This window comes from Eublepharis macularius, chromosome 1 (genome assembly GCF_028583425.1).
Source record: "Eublepharis macularius isolate TG4126 chromosome 1, MPM_Emac_v1.0, whole genome shotgun sequence".
Taxonomy (NCBI): Eukaryota; Metazoa; Chordata; class Lepidosauria; order Squamata; family Eublepharidae; genus Eublepharis; species Eublepharis macularius.
In genome coordinates this window covers 63618237-63639335 of record NC_072790.1, presented here as the reverse complement: position 1 = coordinate 63639335, position 21099 = coordinate 63618237, and the positions used below count along the sequence as shown (strand labels likewise).

General features: G+C 40.5%; 1 protein-coding gene across 1 annotated transcript in view; it reads right to left on the bottom strand.

Annotated features, from left to right (window-relative positions):
• The window catches only part of FAM83B (family with sequence similarity 83 member B), a 76398-nt gene extending 72283 nt beyond the window's left edge, over positions 1 to 4115 (bottom strand). The window contains exon 1 of the mRNA XM_054980312.1: positions 3987 to 4115. The gene's annotated coding sequence lies outside the window, so the exon portion shown is untranslated. The remainder of the gene's footprint in view (positions 1 to 3986) is intronic.
• Positions 4116 to 21099: the final 16984 nt, after the last annotated feature.

Below are 21099 nucleotides of genomic sequence, written 5' to 3'. Positions count from 1 at the left end.
AGGAGCAGAGCAGGTGGCAATACCCACCCCTGCCTTCACCCAGCTGGTATTAGGAGAAGAGCAGGTTGCAATACCCACCCCTGCCTTAACGCAGCTGGTATTAGAAGTGGAGAAACTGGCAATACCCGCCCTCTGCCATAACCCAGCTAGTATTAGGAGTGGAGCAGGTGACAATGCCCGCCCCCTGCATTAACCCAGTTGATATTAGGACTGGAGTAGTTGGCAATGCCCACCCCCACCTTAACCCCGTTGGTATTAGGAGCGGAGGAGGCGGCAATGCCCAGCCCCCACCTTAACCCAGTTGGTATTAGGAGCGGAGCATGGCTGAGATCAGGTAGATCAGGCATGGAGCAGATGACAATGCCCACCCCCCTCCTTCACCAGCTAGAATCAGTAACAGACGAGGAGCGAATGCCTGCCCGCCCATCCTCCTCTTTCTAGAGCCCATTGTATTTTTTTCCCCACAACAGGCTTTGTTGCTAGTTTCTTATAAGTGAGCACAGCATACAAAAGTGAATAGAAGCTTTCTGTGTGATGTGTTGATTTCAATTTGCAGGTATATAGGGGAACATTAAGCATGTGACAGACATACACGCACACTTGCACCTGAAGTGGTACATCCAATTCTGGGGTTTTTTTTGTTTTTGTTTTGTTTTTAACCAGAACTCTTCCACCTCATTCTACTCCACATCTAGACTGGGTCTTAGAAATTCACTGTGTACTGTGTTGAAAATTTTTACTTTGCAAACTAAAAATCAACTAAATTAAGGAACATCAAAGATGCTGAAATGTCCCAAACTGGACAGCAGTAAGGAAAGTTGCCCTTTTACACAGGATTACAGATCAGGGTCTTTGCTTCAATAAGAGGGGTTAGGTGTTACTGTTGAAATTAACTTACGTCTCAACTGTTCCAAGCCTGATTCATAGTTACACCACATCCCACGCCATTTAACATAACAGGGAAAACTGTACCTATATAGTGATCCTCTGCATATTGATACATCCACTGCTGCAACAAGAGATTCAGGGAGGATTTTCTGGGCCTAGCTACAACAATGCATCTTTAACCAATGTTAACAGATCAGACATTTGCCCTCATTGCACAAGAATGACACTAGTAACAGAATAAATAAACACCTTCTCACATCTATCATATCTACTTCACTGATGTATTAATCAACTACAGAACTCCAGCACTAATAAATCACAATCTTATTTCCATTCTTAATTATCTTACATAGACTGATTTCTTCCTAAAAAAACCAAAACTGATTTTAAATTGAATTCCCCCTTCCTCTAGAACAAAAATGTTTTTAAAATGCTTGTGTTAAAGTAAATCAGTAGAACTTCATGGCAAACATAGAAGATCAAGATTTCAATTCTATGCACATTTTCTATGAAGTTCTACTAATTTACTTTCACACAAGCATATTAAAAGGGACTTGAGTACACATCTATTTCAAATGGAAACAAGGGCAAAGGAAGCATGACTTTATTTGAACTAAGTAAATGTAGTCTGACTATATGAACTCTGGGAGAATTCTCTCAATTCATCTGATTATAAAGAAGATCAAGCTAGATCTAAACACTCTTTTTGTTTGTACTGAAGTCTCATTAATTTCCATTTTTAAAATAAGTGTCTCACCTAGTTTACCCTCTCACTAGAACAATATACTGAGACATAGATTCTTAGATATAAACTCTACAATGTTAATTTTACAGTACAGACCATGTTAGGTATAGCATAAAGAATAGAAAAGCATTGCAGATGGGAAAAACTTTGCTGAGAACTCAGGAAATAGGCACTATCAAGCACAAACATTTCCATATGTCTTGATATACAAAATATAATGTATGGAATATTTTAAGCCACACTGACTTGCACAACTGTCTTTATCTCATTCCAAAAAAAGTGGACCCATTTTCAGAGCATGTGATTCATAAGTATGTATGCTAAATAAATCAAAAACCCCTCACAACAAGAAAAAAGTTAATGCTGCAAGCCTATGCATATTTACCACTTCAAAAAGTGAACATTTTTGAATAAACATGCATGGGATTGGCTTGGAATGGCCCTATTATCACAGGTTTTGAAGTAAACTGAAAGGCCTGTGATCTATATGCTTCTCACCTGCCTAAACAATCTACACTTTATATTTAAATATACTATTAATTTGGCATTTCCCACATCATATCCAATAGCTTGTATGAATTCCTCTAATTATTTGACCTCAGGAAGTCTACTTCTTTATCAACATTTATTCAGACTTGCGCCTTCTGAAACAAATAAAGTGTACAAAATCAAACAATATCAGTAAGTTGAAGTAATTTCTGCTAACAATAGGTAAAGATTTCATTATATTACATAATTATAAAACCTAAATAAGTACGTTTTTGGGAGGATACCAGGGCCGATTCCAGACGGCCCCCCGCCTTGCGAAACATCGCGCGTTGTCGCGCAGAAAACGCGAAATATCGCGTTTTCTGCGCGACGACACGCGACGTTTCGCGAGGCGGGGGGCCGTCTGGAATCGGCCCAGGAAACAAACTAACAGTGCAATCCTAAGCAGAGTTACACCAGTCTAAGCCCATTCATTTCAATGAGCTTAGACCAGTGCAACTCTGCTTAGGATTGCTCTGTAAATGTTAAGACTGCAGATCTCTGTATTTAAAGTCAGACTGGCCTCAGACACAAAGGAAATGGGTTAATTGGATGTGTCTAAGTTTAATAAAGCAAAGCAAGTGAAGAGTGCTTCTATCCCCCAATCATGAATTACCTCACCAAATATAATTTTTCCTCAACAAAGGTGTAATATTGAAAGATAGCCTGGATAGCTGGGAGAAAAAAATATTAAAACCTCCAGTACTGGAAGTGAGACTGGTTGGTAGAAATGCGCTTGGGCAGGCGAACTGACAGGAGGTGGGAAAGATAAAGGTTTAACTTTTCTTCTGTGTACCTCTTTAGCTCCTTAAGTTAAAAAAACCCTGCATTCAATATGTATCTTATTTTCATTTTTCACTCCAACATAAATAAAATCCAGCATAACAAGAGCTCAAACTTTTATTATTGGAAATCCCCTTTCTTCATCGAAAAGACAACAAACATTTCTGTGACACCTCAAGGACTATCAGGGTGATTGTTTAAGCAGTGGATCTGAATCCAGAAGACCCAGGTTTGAATCCCCACGGAAACTTCCCGGTAATCTTGGGCTAGTCTAGTCACTTTGTCCACCTCACAGGCTTGTTGTTGTAAGGATAAAATAGAGGCGAGGAGAATGATATTGTAGGCTGCTCGAACCCCCTATTAGGGAGAAAAAATGGGGAAACATCTAAATAAATAAACACTGTCTTTTCAACAATGTTGAAGGAGAGCTGTTCCCAGAGCTAGTCAACTGTCATTCCTATCAGACAGCATTTTCGGGCTGCTGAGTTCCTGCCTTGGGCCATGAACCCAGGTTTCTGGCTTGGTTCTCTCCTTTCCCTCCATTGGGCTGTGCGCCTTCCTTTTCCCGCCAAGTGCCCACGTCTAGTCACTTCGAAAGCGTGCCCATTTTACACCATCCTCCGTTTTTACAAGCCATAAGCCACAAGAACGTCCGTTACGTGCTGGGGGGATTTGAGTTTGCAGATCCTATACTAAGACCTCTCCCCCTTACTTTTTTTTTTTTAATACAACAGCTTTAGTCCCCCCCCCCCTCCCCACCGCATTCAAATCAGCTCTAACGGCTACTTCTTTCCACAGCCCCAGGATTTCTGCTCTGCGTCAAGCAACCCCCAAAGAGGACTGGGCTGAGCCAGAACTCGGGAGCTGACGCGCTCCCCCAAGCTCTCCTCGGCTCGCCATATAGTGAGAGAAACTAAGCAGCAAAACAAGGAGCAAACAGGCAGCCCGGCGCTCGAGCGCGAACTCTGTCCGTCCTTTCCAGGAAAGCCCATGCCGACTGAGGTGAGGGTGGGGAGGCGGGAAGGAGGAAGCCCCCACTTACTTTGCAGCGTCCCCGCGCTCGGCAGTCCCCTCAGAGGCCGTTCCCAGCATGAGACTGTGGAGGTAGGCGGATGGAGGTGCTCGAAACAGGGCAGAGCGTCAAGTTGAAACAAAGCTCCTCGCAGGTATTTCCCGTCCTTCTCTCTTTCCCTTTTCTCAGGAGCATTGTGGGCAGGGACGGGCGTGGAAACCAGTTTCAACATGTCAGCGAAGTGTTGCACACCAAACCCTGCCCTGGCGGCGGCCGCCAAAACGGAGCAGAAACCTGTTCGAACCCAGAGGACCCAGCCCTTCCCCGAGCAAAGTACGACATGCCCGTTGTCAGCTCCGCGGCTGGGGAGGGGGAAGTTTTGGCTTCCGCAGGAAAGGTTGGAACAGAGTTTTGTTAGACAGAAGGAGAACCCTCGAACCAGCCTTACTGAGGTGCTTAGTCAGGTGCTGCTGTTTCCACGCATTATATTGTCCGCCTTTCTCACAGATATCCAAGGCGTATTACACAGTGCAAGTGATGGTTGGATGTTGCTCCAAAGAGACTGGCTTGTCCACACTGAAAAAAATACCTTGTTGCATACAGTTGCTAAGCAGAACATTGATGTTGTGAATGCAGTCTTAATTGATCAGAGGGCTGCGCCTCGTGAAAACGTCAAAGATTTAAGAAAGTCCTGATTACTTTCCCACTCTGAAGATTTTGTTACTACCAGGAAGAATCTTTTTGTACGTTATCTAGAGAAGGAGTAACAAACCACCCTGTATCATCCATATGCAATTTGCAGAGCCCTCTTGGAGAAGGCATAGAGATGGCAAGCCCCCCCCCCCCCCACACACCTGGTGGATGGCCAAAGAGGTGGTTGGAGGGAAATGAGAAGTCGCTGTGCTCTTCCTTGCCAGCCCCACTGTGCTAATTTTGCCAGGATCAACTGGATATCGCCATCATCACTCTCCATTCTGGCCCCATTGTGCCCAGGATGCTGTGAAGCTCCTCTTCGCCAGCTCCATTGCACCTGGGCCAGCAAGGTGATGCTGTTGCTGTGCTTCTCCTCCTTGGGGTGGCAGAATGAAGCTGATTGCCATCAGGTTCCTCCTCCTTGGTCCCACCACACCCAGGCCAGCTGGGCACTGTTTTGTTCCTCTTCAGTGGCTGCACCTGGGACAGCAGGGTGCAGCCGACACCACTATGTGTTCTTTGTCTGTCTACAATGCTGGAGGGTGCCATTCTGGGACAACTGGTCTTCCAGGGCAGGGTCCCAGTGGGATTATTTTTCCATGTACATGGCCCATTCACTCATGTTTGTTGAGCTGGTGCCCTCTGTATATTAGGGGTGCCTCATTTATTTACTTAATGTAATTTATTCTGTCATGGAATTCAAGGCTGCATGTATAGGTTCCCAGGAGGTCACCCATACAGATAATTGGCAGCCTCAGCACAGCTTAGTGTCAGCAAGTATCACATATCTTCAGATTGTTTCTATACCTTTTTGAGGGCCCAATTTCTGCTTCTGTAACTTTCTGCTTCTGTAACTATAGGAGTTGCTGCTGCTGGTAGAAAGGACATGAAACACCCTCTCCCTATCCATCACAGTTGGGGCAGCAACTACATTAGAGCTGAGAAAGACTGTTCTTTCCCCAGCCATTCAGCACACTCACACATGCTACTCTAGGAACTGTTTTTACGCTCCCTGTACAAATACTAGTTGGAAATGAAGTAAGCATTATAGTGAGCAATCCTAAATTCTTATATATTGATGTATGCGTACACAGAGGGTCTCAGTCACATCTGATCTTCAGAAATATTTTGTATTTGAGCTGTAGCATGTATTGCTCAAACATCTCTGGCAAAGGAGACTGGAAATTTTGAAGGCCATTTGTAAGCATTAGATTAATAAGAACAGTAGCCAAATGAGTATTTTCTAAACATCTGCTCTATCACACATGTATGTACATTTTGCATATTTAGAGAATTCCACGCCATGCTAAATTTTACATGTGTAACTGCATACATTTTTCCTGTAACTGTTCTTAGATTTTTCAATGTTATTTTTTCAGTTAGATTTACATTAAGCAGTGATAATAATGATGAATGCAAATCCAGAACTGGATAAATCAGTTCTGTTGGATCTTCTATTGCCATTTTTCAGAGTCACAAGTTGACTGTTGTCCATATTTGTACTTGATATTTAGCCTAGTGATATTTGCTGCAGTAGGAGTTGGTGGAAGTTGCTACAAGTATGGAGAGGATTTTGCTGTAGGAAATTGGTGATGTTTTTGCAAAGCCCACTTACAGTTCTTTTAAATATTATACCATGTAATCTCAGTAATGATAACGTTTTCATTCGTTTGAAATAAAAGGTTTTTATTTTTAAATTTTCATTTTTTGATAATTATCAGTGCCATATTTTTATCAACACCATGTAATCTGAAAGCAGAATCATGGGTTGTTACTGGGTGAACAGAAAGTAATAGGTCACATACTTCTTGACCCTGCTTGTGTTTTATATGTTAAATGTTCTCTGTCAGCTATATTAGCCTTTTTTGGCTCAGGAGCAACACCAAAGCTTTCTGCTTCAAAGTGGCAAAATTGCATTAGGAGACCTCTATCACTAGTAGTATTACTAGAGAATTCTTCCTTAATCTGAACTATTTGTCACTTTGGTGTCATTTGGAACTGGAGAGATAGTTAAGGTCTTCACAAAGATGTGCAGCCATGTGTACAGAAAACTTGTGATGTTATTCCTACAAGCCAAACATTTTTCAATGTTAAGTTTCAATGCATGTCCACTGAACAAATCATGTCCTGCCACTCAGTTGAATTTCATGTGTCTTTGACTAACTTTTTTTGCTTGACAGCATTAAAAATCTTGACCGCTTGTTTCAATCAGTATTTTTTAAAGTATTTATCATGTCTTGGTCCATGGAATTCTTTGCAGAAGAACAACTGAATTTAAAACATATTCAGTTGTTCTAATAACAACATTACTAGTTGTCAAAGTTGCACTCCCAGGTGAAATATTTTAGCACCTCTGGTTTGTTCGGCAGCTCAGCAGGTAACACTGCTGGATAGACACCAAACCCAGAATAGAAACATTTAAAATCTCTTCTACAAATAGTTCTAAATGTTTGGAAAATGATAAATAGATAACATCATATGTATGCACCACTTGATACTTATCCAATTGTCATTTGTATAGCTTGGTATATTTTCATAAATATATGAAGTCCGCAAGAGGGCCTGCAACCCTCTTGCAGACTTTCTTCCCACAGCTTTTAATATTTTATTTCTGGCTTTCTTTCCTTTGTCAATATATTAAGAAGCTACCATAGCATTGATAAGTTTCCTTAATAAAGAATTGCCTTCAATAAGAGCTAGTTTTGTATTAGTTCCATAGCAAGTCCCCTTGATTTTTTTCCACTGTTTATGTGGCATGGCTTTTTAATGTGTCTGTTGAAATGTTAACTTCAGGATAAATGCATCTTAATAAATGTTGCACTTATGTCATGCTACTGACATGTCCATCTGTCATATTGAAACATCTCATCAATTATTATAATTTGATTGAATAAGAGTATTTATCATGACTGTCATGTAACATTTTAACCATTTCTAAATAATTTGTAGAAAGCAGGGCGGTTTTTGGCAAGTACTTTTTTGTTTAGAAAATATAATCTCCCCAATTTTGTTTTTTTCATCGCTATATTTTGAGATGTAGTCCTATTTCTTCAACCTTTATGAAAACATTTAAAGCCAGAGTAGTGTACTCTAAATTTGGTTTTCAGTCATGAAAGTATTGGGTAGTCCCATTAACAATGTGTGGTTGTCAGTTATATCTGAAACAACAACTTCATCCTTTGATATTTCCTTATTTAAAGCATGTTTCTGTTCATTCCTCTTCTGCGGCCAAGCAGCCCACAGTTGTTTCAGCATCTTTTTTCATAAAGGACTTCTTTATCTAGCAGACCATATTCAACAAAACCAACAATAAAATGTCTCTTTAAATAACTTTTAAAAGCACTGTATAAGTAAAGAATATTCTGAGTGTCATCTGTTCCAAAACACATCTTTAAGATCTGTGCCATCCATGGTATAATCGACAATTCCCCTAAAAACTCGTGAGTTTATTCCAAGCATCATTCTATTTGCTAAAAAATCATTTTGATGAAATGCTGTTTTTGCGACTTTCCACCAAAAGTCAGATAAGCCCTTATGTAAATACCTTTCACTATCTATGATTAACAATCAATTTTATATGTATGATATAAATAATAAAATAGGAAGTGAAAAATTGCGTGTGCATCTTGTATATAAATTACTGGTGAGGTTCTGCAGTCCACCACTTACCTCTAGCTCTCTGCTAGCCTTATACTCTCTTTGTATTACTACACAGTCAGAATAGACATGTGCCCTAGAACGTGACTATGAATATGGTCTTTTTCAAAACAAGCTCATATCAAAATTACTCAATATTAAGGGAAATAATACAATTTCAAGACAGGGGAATCGGCAAATCAGAGCAATAAAAATAAAGTACCTCATAGAAAGCAACTTATTCCATTCATGTGAGGCAGAGTGGAGGGTAAGAGCGGTTTATTGCTGTAAGTTCTGAAGTCTAGTAGGGTCCAAACCAACAGTCCAGGGAGAGGATAATGTATGTTCAAAAAACAACAACATGGCCACATGTCCTGTGCCAGATAGCTCACAAAATTTAAGTGTCCCTAGAGCAGGCAAGAAGCTTACTTTAGACAAAAGCTTACTTTAGTGGTCACTGAGGATTCAAAGAGCACAGATGCGTACCCAGGAAGATGCCATTCATGAGCCAATTCCATAAAATGAGATTGCTTTTGGAGGGAAGAGAGGTTGTATGAATTGAGACAGAGGGCAGGGAGATTCAAACCTAGGTAAAGAATACTGTATGGTGGAAAAATAAAAAAGAGTCCAGTAGCACCTTTAAGACTAACCAACTTTACTGTAGCATAAGCTTTCGAGAATCACAGTTCTCTTCGTCAGATGTGTGATGTGTTTGCATCTGATGAAGAGAACTGTGGTTCTCGAAAGCTTATGCTACAGTAAAGTTGGTTAGTCTTAAAGGTGCTACTGGACTCTTTTTGATTTTGCTACTACAGATTAACACGGCTAACTTCTCTGGATCTATGTATAGTGGAAGCACACCTGCTCATTATTCTTCTGGATATTAGTCACCAAGTTAAATTACTTTTATTTGCCCAGGGCTTTACCTAAATTCTCTCTCACCTTTTAGTTATTTTATTTCTTAGCCATTTTAGGTTTTCCAAGTCTTTTATAATATATTGCTACATACCTGATTAAGCCATGGTTTTCTACAGTACCTGTTATTTTAATTACTGTGTTGTTTTTGATTTTATAATGTACTGCTGCTGATGTGGATTGGTTCTATTACTGGATAGTTATTTTAATAGATTGATTATTTTACAGTTTTATTTGGTTAGATGCTGTAAGCTGCCTCATGTAGTAAATAGATAAATTGATAAATAATAGTAAATGACCAGGCAAATATTCAACAAATGCACCTTTCCTCATCACTTGCTACATGTGTATGTTATGATCATATTTATTATTTAGAAATTACATGTCAGTTTAAATGTAATTTAGCACTTTTCGTTTTCAAACATATGTGGACATTTTAGGATCAAGGACTTCATTTGGGTTTAACGGAATAGCTCAAGATAGTAGCAATGAGTTATATATGGGGGAAACAAGGATGCAGGATGTACACACGCACACAGTGTAAACATACAACCAAGGCTGATTCCACAAGGAGGCTGTTCCATGGTGGTCAAGCTGCCAGTGTGATGGTTGTTCGATTCATAGTAATTTGTTTTTTTCCACAATTATTAGCCATGATTTCCCTTTCACACCACATGTGCATTGTATTGTCATCCCGCTGCCTGCAGCTGTCATGTTTCTCCACCCACCCTTCTTTTTTATTTTTGATGTGTGTATAGAGCTGCTCGAGAACAGCATAATCCCCCCCCCCCTTTAAAAAGTGCATTCAATCATTTGCAGTGCTGAACAAGACACTGGGACAGATTCCCTTCCCCCCAATCTCACTGTGTAATGTGTTCATCCTATATATTTGGGCTCTACTGCGGCATTGAACAATGGTGCTGATTTCCCCCTCCCAAGTCTCCCTGCTTTTATATTGCCATACTCTAGCAACTTCGTTATGATGTTCCCCTGATCCTCCCCCCACCCTTAAAATTAAAAATAAACCCTCGGGCAGGTAGTTCACTGTGAATGCAGAGGAAGAGGACATTTCCTTCCACTCAGACACAAGGTATACCTTCCCTTTGGGGCTCAGGAAATTGTTCATCCTGGCAACATTATACTGGGAAAGATCTTTTTTTCAGATTTAAAGTTTTTGTGGAAAGAATGTACTGTGCATGACTTGGGCAAGAATGGAGGACAATGTGGTGTGGAAACCAAAAAAAACCCCCCACGCGTTGGGTGGCTGAAACGGAAAATTCTCCACGTGGAATTAGACAAAGACTAAGGACAGTCAGGCACTGAGACATGTGTTTGTTTTCATGAGCAGATGCACCAGTTAGCAAGAGAAAGGAGTCCGTGAAAAAGTCCTCAATGACTAAAACGCACAGTATTGAATTTTGCAAGAGGCTGTGTTTATAATGAATTAATTGTTTAGAATTAATAATTAGAGATGAACAAATACAGCAAGTCTGATGTTGTGTTTGCTTGTAATGCCAGACTAACAATTTTGCTGCATTTATTTATGGTTTTAAAAGGCACAAAATTCAGTGCTGCAGTTTCAGATAACCTTGGCAAGGTTGTCACAATTAAAATTTACAAACATGTATGTTAATAAATACTGATCTATCTCTGATCTTGTTTTCAGTGTTGCTCTTGTCCCAACCTGCAGAGGAAGGGTACTGGGTTTGAAAGATCAAGGGAAAGTGTGGATCCACTGTGCCTAAGGCAAGCACAAGTATATATGATTATGTAATGGCTTTTGAACTTGCATGGGTGCAAAACCCCTCTTCTGCAAGTGGAGTCCCAGAAGGGGAAGCAATTTCTTCCCCCTTCCTGCAGATCTTGCTGCATCCCATACCATTCCCAAAGAAGAAAGAAATCACTGTGCAAGTATTAACTATTTTACTTTTGATTGAGTTTGATCCTTCCTCACTGAAATTTCAATTTTTTTGTAAGCTAACTTCGGAGCCAGTTTGATTTAATAATGCATAACTAATATGCATTTAATACACAAAAATAACTGATAATGTTGGATGGCTCTAAATATGAGAGTCCATAGATGTTCATTTCTGGTCTTTTATCATAAACAGGTTAAAAGTATTTTTATCCCACCAGATTTGTGGGGTTAGTAGGGACTTTAGGACCTAATTTTTATATAATTTTAAATTATCTTGTGAATAGATTTCTATTCAATCAATAACTAGTGCAAGGGCGGGGGGATATTGGGAGGCTATGTCTCCATAAAATAGATCAGAGCTATATAACTGTACAGAGATAGACTGGAGAGAAATCAGTGCAGTATGGGGCCAGGACTGATGAAAAAGTGCCATGTGGAAAATACCAGAATGCTGTGATACAGGCCTGCATTAGTATTTAAGGTACTATGCAGCTATGAAGAACTAAAAAGACCACTGCCCCAAATAAAATCTTTATCTAGTTTCCCAGCTTTTCTTTAACTTATATCAACAAAATATAATTGCATTTTAATAAGGCCAGTGCTCAAATAACCTTTCCTGTTTCTGATATTTCCTAAACTAAATGTAGCTTCTCATTCATCATCACCCATTCATACAATTGCCAGGCATCAGCGGTATTGTGAAATTGTCTCCATGAATACTCAAAGGCAAAGGTGAATACAGGCCAGTTTCAGAACATATGTTTTAACAGCTCATTCTTATTAAATGTTTTCCAGTCATGAGATAATCCCATTGACTAAACAACCATATAATCCTTTCTTCCTGGGATCAGCAATTCCCTCATTTGCAGGTCCATCCTTAGCATAGTTACGCACTTCTAAGTATGTTGATACCATTGAGCTTCCAGAGAGGTAACTCTGCTTAGGATGGCATTATCATAACATGTTTGCATGAGTCTGTAGCCACAAGAATCATTGGGTAGATCATGCTGTGATATGAAAAGCAAGTTTTACAATAAGGCTCTTATGATTAAACAGTACAGGTCCGATAGAGTGTTTCTTTATATACCCCAAAGCATTTTTTTACAGGACAGTTGTCACAAGGGTGTGTGTGTGAGAATTGTGGGGGCAGAGAGCCACGTTGGGCTCACCACCCCACCATCACTTTCACTACCAGCAGAGGATGGTAGCCCCCCCCCCATAGTTCCCGAGTTGAAATAGTGAAGGCAGGTGGGAGACTGGAGCAGCAAAGTGGCAAGGTGGCCACGTAGCTGCCCACATCACTTCAGTAGAAGAATCACAGGAGGGGTTGCAGGAAGCTTTGGCGAGCTCCCTATCCCCTCATCAGGAGAAGGATGTTTGTTGAGTATGAAGGGGAAAGGTGTTGGGATTCGGAGTGGCAAAGGGTTTGCCCCCCCCCCACTCCTAAAGACACCTCCCAGTTCCTCCCTCCTACATTGTGGCTCCCAGGTGGGCCTCGGCTGCTCATAGCTGTTGCACCCAGCCTTGAGATGTCTGGGTCACTGCCGCTTTGCCTAGATTTAGAGCAGCTCTCTGCCATCATATCCAGGCTTGGCCTGACTCCCTGCTAACATGGCTAGGCTCAGGGTTGTCCAGGCCTAAGACAAAGGCCAGTGGCTGGGATGGGAACCCTCAGGTAAGTTCAATGGTGGCCTGTTCCCACTCCCCCTTTTTCATTTTCAGATTTTTCTGCAAGCCTGGGGGGGGTGGGGTCCTCCAAGTTTGGAGAAAAATCTCTGTTGTGTCAAGGTGGCCTCGATCCATGGATTTAAATATCTGCTGATTAGGGCCACTTGGCTATTAGTATATACAAGTGTGGACCTACAAGACTTTGGGGGGCATCTCATTTTCCACTCCTCACCAAGTCTTCTTTCCCTTCACCCCTTCTCCTTCCTTCTCTCCTTCCAACTCCCCTTTATTTGCCCCCCACCTAATTTTCACCTCCCCACCACAGCCTCTCCCCTATGGCCCAGTTGCGGGTTGCCAACCGAGCCTGTCCCTGTTTCATGGTGAGGAACCTGCATGGATTTGCAGGGGGTACTTTGCTTTTCCCTTTATCCCCTTCCCCACATTTATTTCTTCCTGGCAGCCTCAACATGCTTACCTTTTCCTACATCCATCCTTCTCTCTTTCAAACTCAGTAAACCACTTACCTTTTATGTGGCTCGCATCTTCACCTGTATTTCTTAAATTACTTCATTTATATACTGCCTCTCTCCACAGTAGGGACTCAAAGCAGTTTACATTATTATGCTTTCCTCCATATTATCCTCACAACAACTCAGAGAGGTAGGTTAGGCTGAGAGTGTATAACTGGATCAAAGTCATTCAGTGAGCTTCCACAGCAGAGTGGTGATCTGAACCTGGGTTTCCAACATCCTACTCTGAAACTCTAACCAGTGTACTACACTGGCTTTTGTTGAGGGGGGGGAGCTGTTAAACAGTAGCAAGCATCCAGGCCTGGGTGAGTCATTAAAGTCTTGTGGTATCAAGTCACCTGGTGGTTGCTTCTGGGCCTGTGTCGTAAGTCAGCCTTGTCCTGTGCTCAGTGAAGAGTCATCAGATGAAGAGCTGCCTGCAGTTTTTCCCCAAACTGACCCAGCTGCAGCTGACCGTGAGTCTGATGCACTTACAAACTAATCAACTAGCACAACCTTCAGCTGTAACAGACCCAGTGTCAGGGAACTCTTACGCAGCCAACAAGGCTGCAGAAACCCGCTCTTCCCCTTCCTCTTTGCTGACACCCTTGCAGCACCGGTGCTGTCCGAGACAGGTAAGAGCTTCATGAGCGCAAAAGGCGTGCACCGCTCATGAGCCAACAGCAACTGTCAAATGACTAAGACGAATGAATAAATTCAGGATGTCTGCCAATAAGTGGTTGACAGTTTAGTTCATTAAGACTTTACCATAAAAATGGCTGGAAGGAGCAGTAGTTTGTGGAAGAAACTAGTACACTTCATGGCTGCTCCACTGACCTTGCTGGTACCCTAGCTCTGGAACTCTGACCCTTGGATTGGAAGTGACTTGTAACTTCTCTGGAACTCTGACCTTTGGACTGGACCTGACTTTTGGCTTTTCTGGAACCCCGGACATTTGGACTCTGTTAACTCTTTGCTGTTTGGTCATGACTGGCCTCTGCAATCTGGCTCCTTTTTCCTAGGGGACTATGCCAGTACAGCTTTGCCCCAATGAGTCCTCCCTTAAAGGCCCAAACAGCCCTGAAAAGGACTCTACCCCTGCCTTTAACTGAGAAAAACCAAGCCTGGAATATTGACTAAACTGTTATGGTTGCCTAGCAACAGTCACTGAGGGCATCTGGTTAAAGCTACAGGTGCTCCTTTTATCATTTTGGAATTTTTTAAATCCTTCAATGTATTTTTTTTAAGATTTCAGATTTTTATGCAAACTTGGGCTATTTTTCAGGTGTGTACAAAGATCTGTCTTCCATTCATGGCTCCAGTCTCCTGATTTAAGTATCCTCAGATCGGGACCTCATGGCTATGAGTATTTAATAATATTAAAAGCACTTACAATTTGCTATTCTTTTTTCCCCTTTTCTTTTGTAAAGACACATTTAACATGAAGCATAATGTTATTCATATCTTTAACATGAATCTGATAACGTTGTTGACATACCACAGTTTAGGACCAGTTATTCCCAGCCTTATCCCAAAGTATAATAGAAGAGTAAAATCACACCTTCCTGTCCTGCCCACTGGGTATATTTCTCTCACCTCTCACCTTTAGATGTCCACCTGCGGCATATTTGAATTTAGTGTACATGTGTTAGCCCCGAGGTGCCCAAACTATGGTATGAAAGATGATTAAAAAAATTATAAAAGACCCTGACCAAATTAGGGGTTGCAGAATACCCAGATCAGCAGGGTTGGAGAGCTGTCAGTTCAGTCTAGCCTCTTAAGCAGAGGCCCAGCCCTTCCTCAGGGATTTTGATATGCATAGTTGCTGCTGGGATCAGCTAGTTCCTGCATGTGCCAAAAGCCCTGAGAGGAAGCACTTGAGCCTTACTTAAAAGTGACGACAGAGAGTAGAGTACAAAAAAGGCATTAATCCTGGACAGATTTTGTACCACAAGTCACAACTTCACATTTCATATTAACATGTAAAATGCTGACTAGTGCCATTTTATAGCTCTAATACGAATCTCAGATAAGCACAGTTCTTTAAATTGTTTGGTGGTTATATATAGTTTATATAGCTTGTGCAATTTTAAATTTGGGGTGTGGTAATTGAGAGCATTGCCATATTTAATTTTCATCAATATTGAGACGATGGCCTCCGTAAAAGGGGCAGATCCCATCTTGGTCTGTATCTCAATGTGGCCCTAAAATGCAAAACATTTGAACACCCCTGTTTCAAATAATAGTGTTCAGTCGGGCTGCTCACCTCCCATTTGGGAACCAACAATGGACTGTTGTAACACACACACATATATACATATGTATGTAATACATATTTAGACACATTAAATTTTATATGTGCACATCCTATTTAAACATTACACACATACGGAAATTGAAATGTTGAAGGTGCCTCATGGGTGAGGCAGGAAGTATAAGGAGAAGGTGGAGGGAAGAATTGTCCAACTGGGCCATGGATAGTTGGAAAAACTGGATTAAATACAAAATTAATGTTTAAAACTATACAACATGAATGCCAGAGAAACAAATCATATACCATGCCATAGAATATATGATCAATAAATGCACAAAATGGAGCTATGGACAGATAGGAGGGATTTCTCTGCAGACCTGAAGGCTAGGCTTGCAGAAAATTCTGAAATATAGAAAAAACACACTGGAGGATTAAAACTCCCCAAAAGACTAGAAATACCACCTGCATCTTAAAGAAAATAATACTGAGCTCTCAGAGATAGGTAATCATAACAATATTGCTGAGCGTTACTTGGTTTCTGTAAAGCAAACCTTTGGCATGGGGACAGGGCTGGATTTAGAGCCCAAAACAGTCCTAGAAATGCCCCACCTTCTTTCCCCTTCTCTGATGGAGGAGGACTTGATCAGGCCTGGAAGCAACCCCTGGAGCCCACTACCCACACAATTTGGTCAAGTCCCATGCCAGCAGCCACTATACAGCCCAGCCTGGACCTACTGGGAATGCTGAAGACAGGAGCAAATAAGTGTAGGTTGGCTGGTGGGTGGGAAGGAGAAAAGGAAGCAGGCTACAGTGTCTGCCAGGGAAGGGAAAGAGGAAATAGTGGGGGAGGGGATATATGGGAAAATTAGATACCCTCTGCAAGTACTTGTGGGTCCCCACTTATAAAAATATAATCTTGAACAAGTTCTACCTCCAGTAAGATTCTCTCTACACAAGACATCTTACACGAGTAGGATCAAGTGAAAAATCTTACACTTGTTCTTCCATTGTGGATACACATGCACCACTAGGGAGACAGAGTACACACGAATACAAGACCGCACAGAAAGTAAGTCACTTGAGCGTCCCTGTGTAGAGATACTCTAAGAATAGACATAACACTATACTGTGTCACAGGAAAAAAAATAGCTGTCTGTATAGCGTGCTTTATAAACCACTATTTCAGGTCCCGGTCTAAAAAGAATATTGGTTTATTTTAAAAGGCGGTGAAGAGTAATTCAAACAATCCTTTTATAATGGAGTATAAAAATGTTTTCAACTTAAACGAATAACCTCTATGACATGGAAGTCTAGCAACAGGTACAAGCTTGTCTGCATAGTGTTACAAATGTGACTTCCCCTCCCCACACCCAGTTTTTCACAACCTTTTTTTTGGTCTGTTTAATCATAAAATTGCTGAATAATCATATTAAAAACATGGCAACCTTTTTCTTCCCACAGTTAACTAAAACCATAGTTTTAGATGCAGTTCCAAATACTGCATTGGGCCATAGATCGTTCCAAAACCTGGATTAAAGTACAAAATTGGTGTGTAAAGCTATTTTCCTCTCCCCCCAAAAAGTTCATAGTACTGCATTATTTTTAGTTTTAATCTTCCTCGAGTCTCAATAAGGAAGGTAAGCTATAAATGCCTAATAAAGAATTTTTAAAAGTCATCAGTGAAATCTTTGAAATTGTTACATAGCATTTCACATTTTACCCAAAAATAAAGGGGGGGGAAACTAATTAAGAAAATATCTATGCTTTTAAATAAATCTTTTTTATTATTATTATTTATTTAAAAAACAAATAAAGGGGTACAGAAAAGGAAAAAGGGAACAAAGGTTTAATATACAAAAAATTAAGGATATACATTACAAGGACTATCAAAATATAATATCTTAAAGAACATAAGAATTCTCCATAAGAAATATCTTGAAGAAATGTCTTAAAGAACTTAAGAATGGTCCATAAAGTGGTTAAAAAGTTGATTATGAAATCAAGTGCCCTAAAAAGAGCAGTCTTGGTTTTGTTCTAAGGTTCTTTAGGCCATTATCTGTAGCTAGATCCAACTGATTTTCAAAGAGCTCAGTGCTGGAGCCAACCTGTAGAGACTTGACTGTATTGCTAGGGGCTTAGTTTAAGAACTATGTTCCAATGAAACCATTGCCTTTTATTACTAGCTAATATACCCTTCTGAATGGGAATCTAAAGTTGCTTTGGTAAAAGAAGATATGCCAACAGTTGCAATGAAAAGTAAATACCATATATTCTCATAGGTGTGGCCTATTTGGCATAGCACCCTGTAGATAGTACAGATCCCCATAGCAATGAATTGCCAGTATAATGACTTATAGGATCAGGCTCTTTCCAAAGATTTGTTAAATTTGTTTTCATATTTTACTCTTTAATGTCGCGTTATTGCAAAAGTACTCCTATTGTAATCAGTATTTGTGTGAAGTCAGTTTTATGTATCAGAAATGAACAAGGATTCAACTGCAAACAGTGTGTATTTATTAGATTGTGTTCTCCCTATCAACTAATTCAAAGCTCATTTCCCAGCCACTTACAAACCCATCCAGGAGGAAAAAAAGATGAAGCGCAACATTTTATGTAGGAGTAATGAACATTTCCAGGGGATGAATCACCTGGGAAATGCATGACAAACAGGAATGTGAGCAGTGAGGTAGGCATCACTTTCACACATAATAGTGACATTTCAGCTAATTTGACAATAGCCTGTATCAGTTATGTTTTTTTCTGTCATAGGAACGCTTGAGCAAGAACATAAGATACATATGATCAAACGCAGTAAATATTAAAATTAAAGCCAGATCAGATCAACATCCAGCTTGTTCCTGATGACTCTGATCAGGCCTGATTCAGATACAGGCATTCACTTAGGGATCCCTAGGCTTCTAGTTAGCATCTAGTTAGCTTTCCTCTATCAGATTATTTAATTCCTGGCAAGACGTACACCTCAGTAATGTCTTAGGTTTGTTATGGCTACAGTACACAAGTACCCAAGACTCTGCTTCCATTTTAATATTTTATTTAAACATAACTGTTACTTTTTAACATTAACTAGATCACCAACAAACAATACCATCCACTATTGTTACATAGATAATTATAGGAGAGCAATTACATGAGTCCATAAAAGTACCTTACCCAAAGACAGGCAGGTCACGAGCAAGGGGTCCCATCTGAGAAGAAGCTTTTGATTAATTTGTCTTCCCATATTTATAGATTTTTAAATCATCTCCTAACAATAGCTAACTGCCCTACTTGATAAGGGCACACATTCTTGGCTAACTAATTATCATATTACTTCAAATGCCATACAAGGTGATCTAGTCCTCCGCTTGTGCTTAGCTGCCGCCTTTTGACTTTGCTTTGAGCATACTGTTGATTATGAATTGTTTGTAGTTTTGACTCTCTTACACTGATAACCACAGGTGGTGGTGTTTGCCGCCCCTGAAGAGGTGTTGCCCATGAAACAACTGGCAACAGCTGGCCCAGGTTGTTGGGCAGGGAGCTCATATGTCCATATTACATCTGGGACAACATACCTGTTGAAAGGAAGAGGTTAGAACATTACCTACTGTGGAACTTTATACTTTCGTTCGTATGGACTTACCTGTTCCTTTCCTTACCTGTTCCTTTATCTCATCTTTATGCACAAGTGGAGGACTACACTTGTTGGACTAGAAAGATTGGATTATAAGGAGCGGCTTGCCTGCTATTCATTTACTTGTATTACTGTTTTTGACTAAGGCTTTATACATTTTTGTGACATGATATTTATTGACTATACATTAGAGTATTGATTTTTGTACTTTCAGGTGCATTGACTATTTTCTACCGTCCACTTCCGATATTGAACCCCTTGACAGGCTTCATACTTATGGTTAGAAAGTGTTTTATATACATTGCTTTATCATGGTGTCATGGGTATAGCTAGATCTATAGGGGGGCAATGGCTGGATATGACCAAGCAAGTTATTCAAGGCACCTATGCTTACAGAAGCAGGGCTAGCCTGGCCCCACAACTAGATAGACCTCTGTGATGGACTGCACTTTTTAAAAGCTTGGAAGTGCTGTACAAACAACTGAAGAACTGTGAAGGGTTAATGCCTCAAAGAAACAGAGAGCCTTGAGTGACAGGCTACTCCAAGAAATCTGACTGGATAGCATGAATTGAACAGAGAAAGACTTCTGAACTGGATGTTGGGGAGAGGGGAGTCTAATTTCAGCCCTAGCTGAGAGGAGTTGAGACAGTTTCAGGATTCAGCCCTGACTGAGAACAGTTTAACACAGACAGGAGAACTGAGGCAGAGTTGGAAAGGAAGTTTGGGAAGTAGGCGCAGACTCCCATTTGGGCCAAAGAAAGGGGATAGATCTTCTAGAGAGAGGAGAATTTCTCTACCTAGTCAAACAGGGAGTTAGCTCTGAAGAGTTAAGCGATCCCTGGTGTGGTGTGGTTAGAAACTACCTTTGGAGAACTTGGCCGTTTTCACATGCCTGTAACCTTGGGAAAATCGCAAAAAACACACAGCACAACAGTGTCTTCATAGTACGATTTCCCATCATGATCTCGTTTAATGGCGCGATTTCTGACGTCACTGTGGCATTAAACAGGATCATGACAGGAAATCACGCTATGAAGACGTCATGCCATGAGTTCTGCATGATTTTCCGGAGGGTTTACAGGTGTGTGAAAATGGCCATTAAGGGTCAATTAAAAACTTAAGATGAGTACTGGTGTTTCAAGAGAAGGGGTTTGGATACTGGAAAGAGGGTACCAGCCTCCTGGGAACCAAAAAGTTTAAGATAATACTTAAAGAAATGTACTAGAGTGTTTGAGAAAATACTGGAACAAAAGCCTCTCAACATAAAAGTGTAAGTAACTATGAAGAACCTAAGAAACTCTCTTTAGTCTTAAACATTAGACTTTAAGTCTGCGCATGTACTGATTTTACCTCAGAGTTATCTATATTGATTTACCTCAGAAATTTTCAACCCTAATTTCATCACCAGACCTTTCTCATCTATGTTAAATAAAATATTTTGTTATTTTTGAATTTAAAAAATGCCTCTAGTGCCATTAAAGTTGTTTTAATTAAAGGAGGTGTATAGCCTGTAAGGGAGTCTAGAGGCCTAGAATAAAATAACCTTGGAGAGGAGCTTAAAACAGTTACACAGTTGTATTGCCATGTGTAGATTAGAAGAACCATCTAACTCATACTGTTGCATGCAGTGTATCAAGGCCCAGGTGCAGGAACTATATGAGAATGGCAGGAATGTCTAACTTCATAGAAGATGGCAACATTATTCATTTCCCCATACTGCAAGGGAAATTTGTGGATATGAAACATCATAAAACCCCTTGCCATAAGTCCTAGTCACTTCCTGGCCCCATGCAAAGAGGGTGCCAGCTGGCCTGTAGACTGAAAAGTAACCAAGCCATGAGTCATAATGGAAATAACTGACAGCCCCAATGTCCCAGAGAGCAGCATAGAAAATGAGGCTTGAGACTCCTAATCTCAT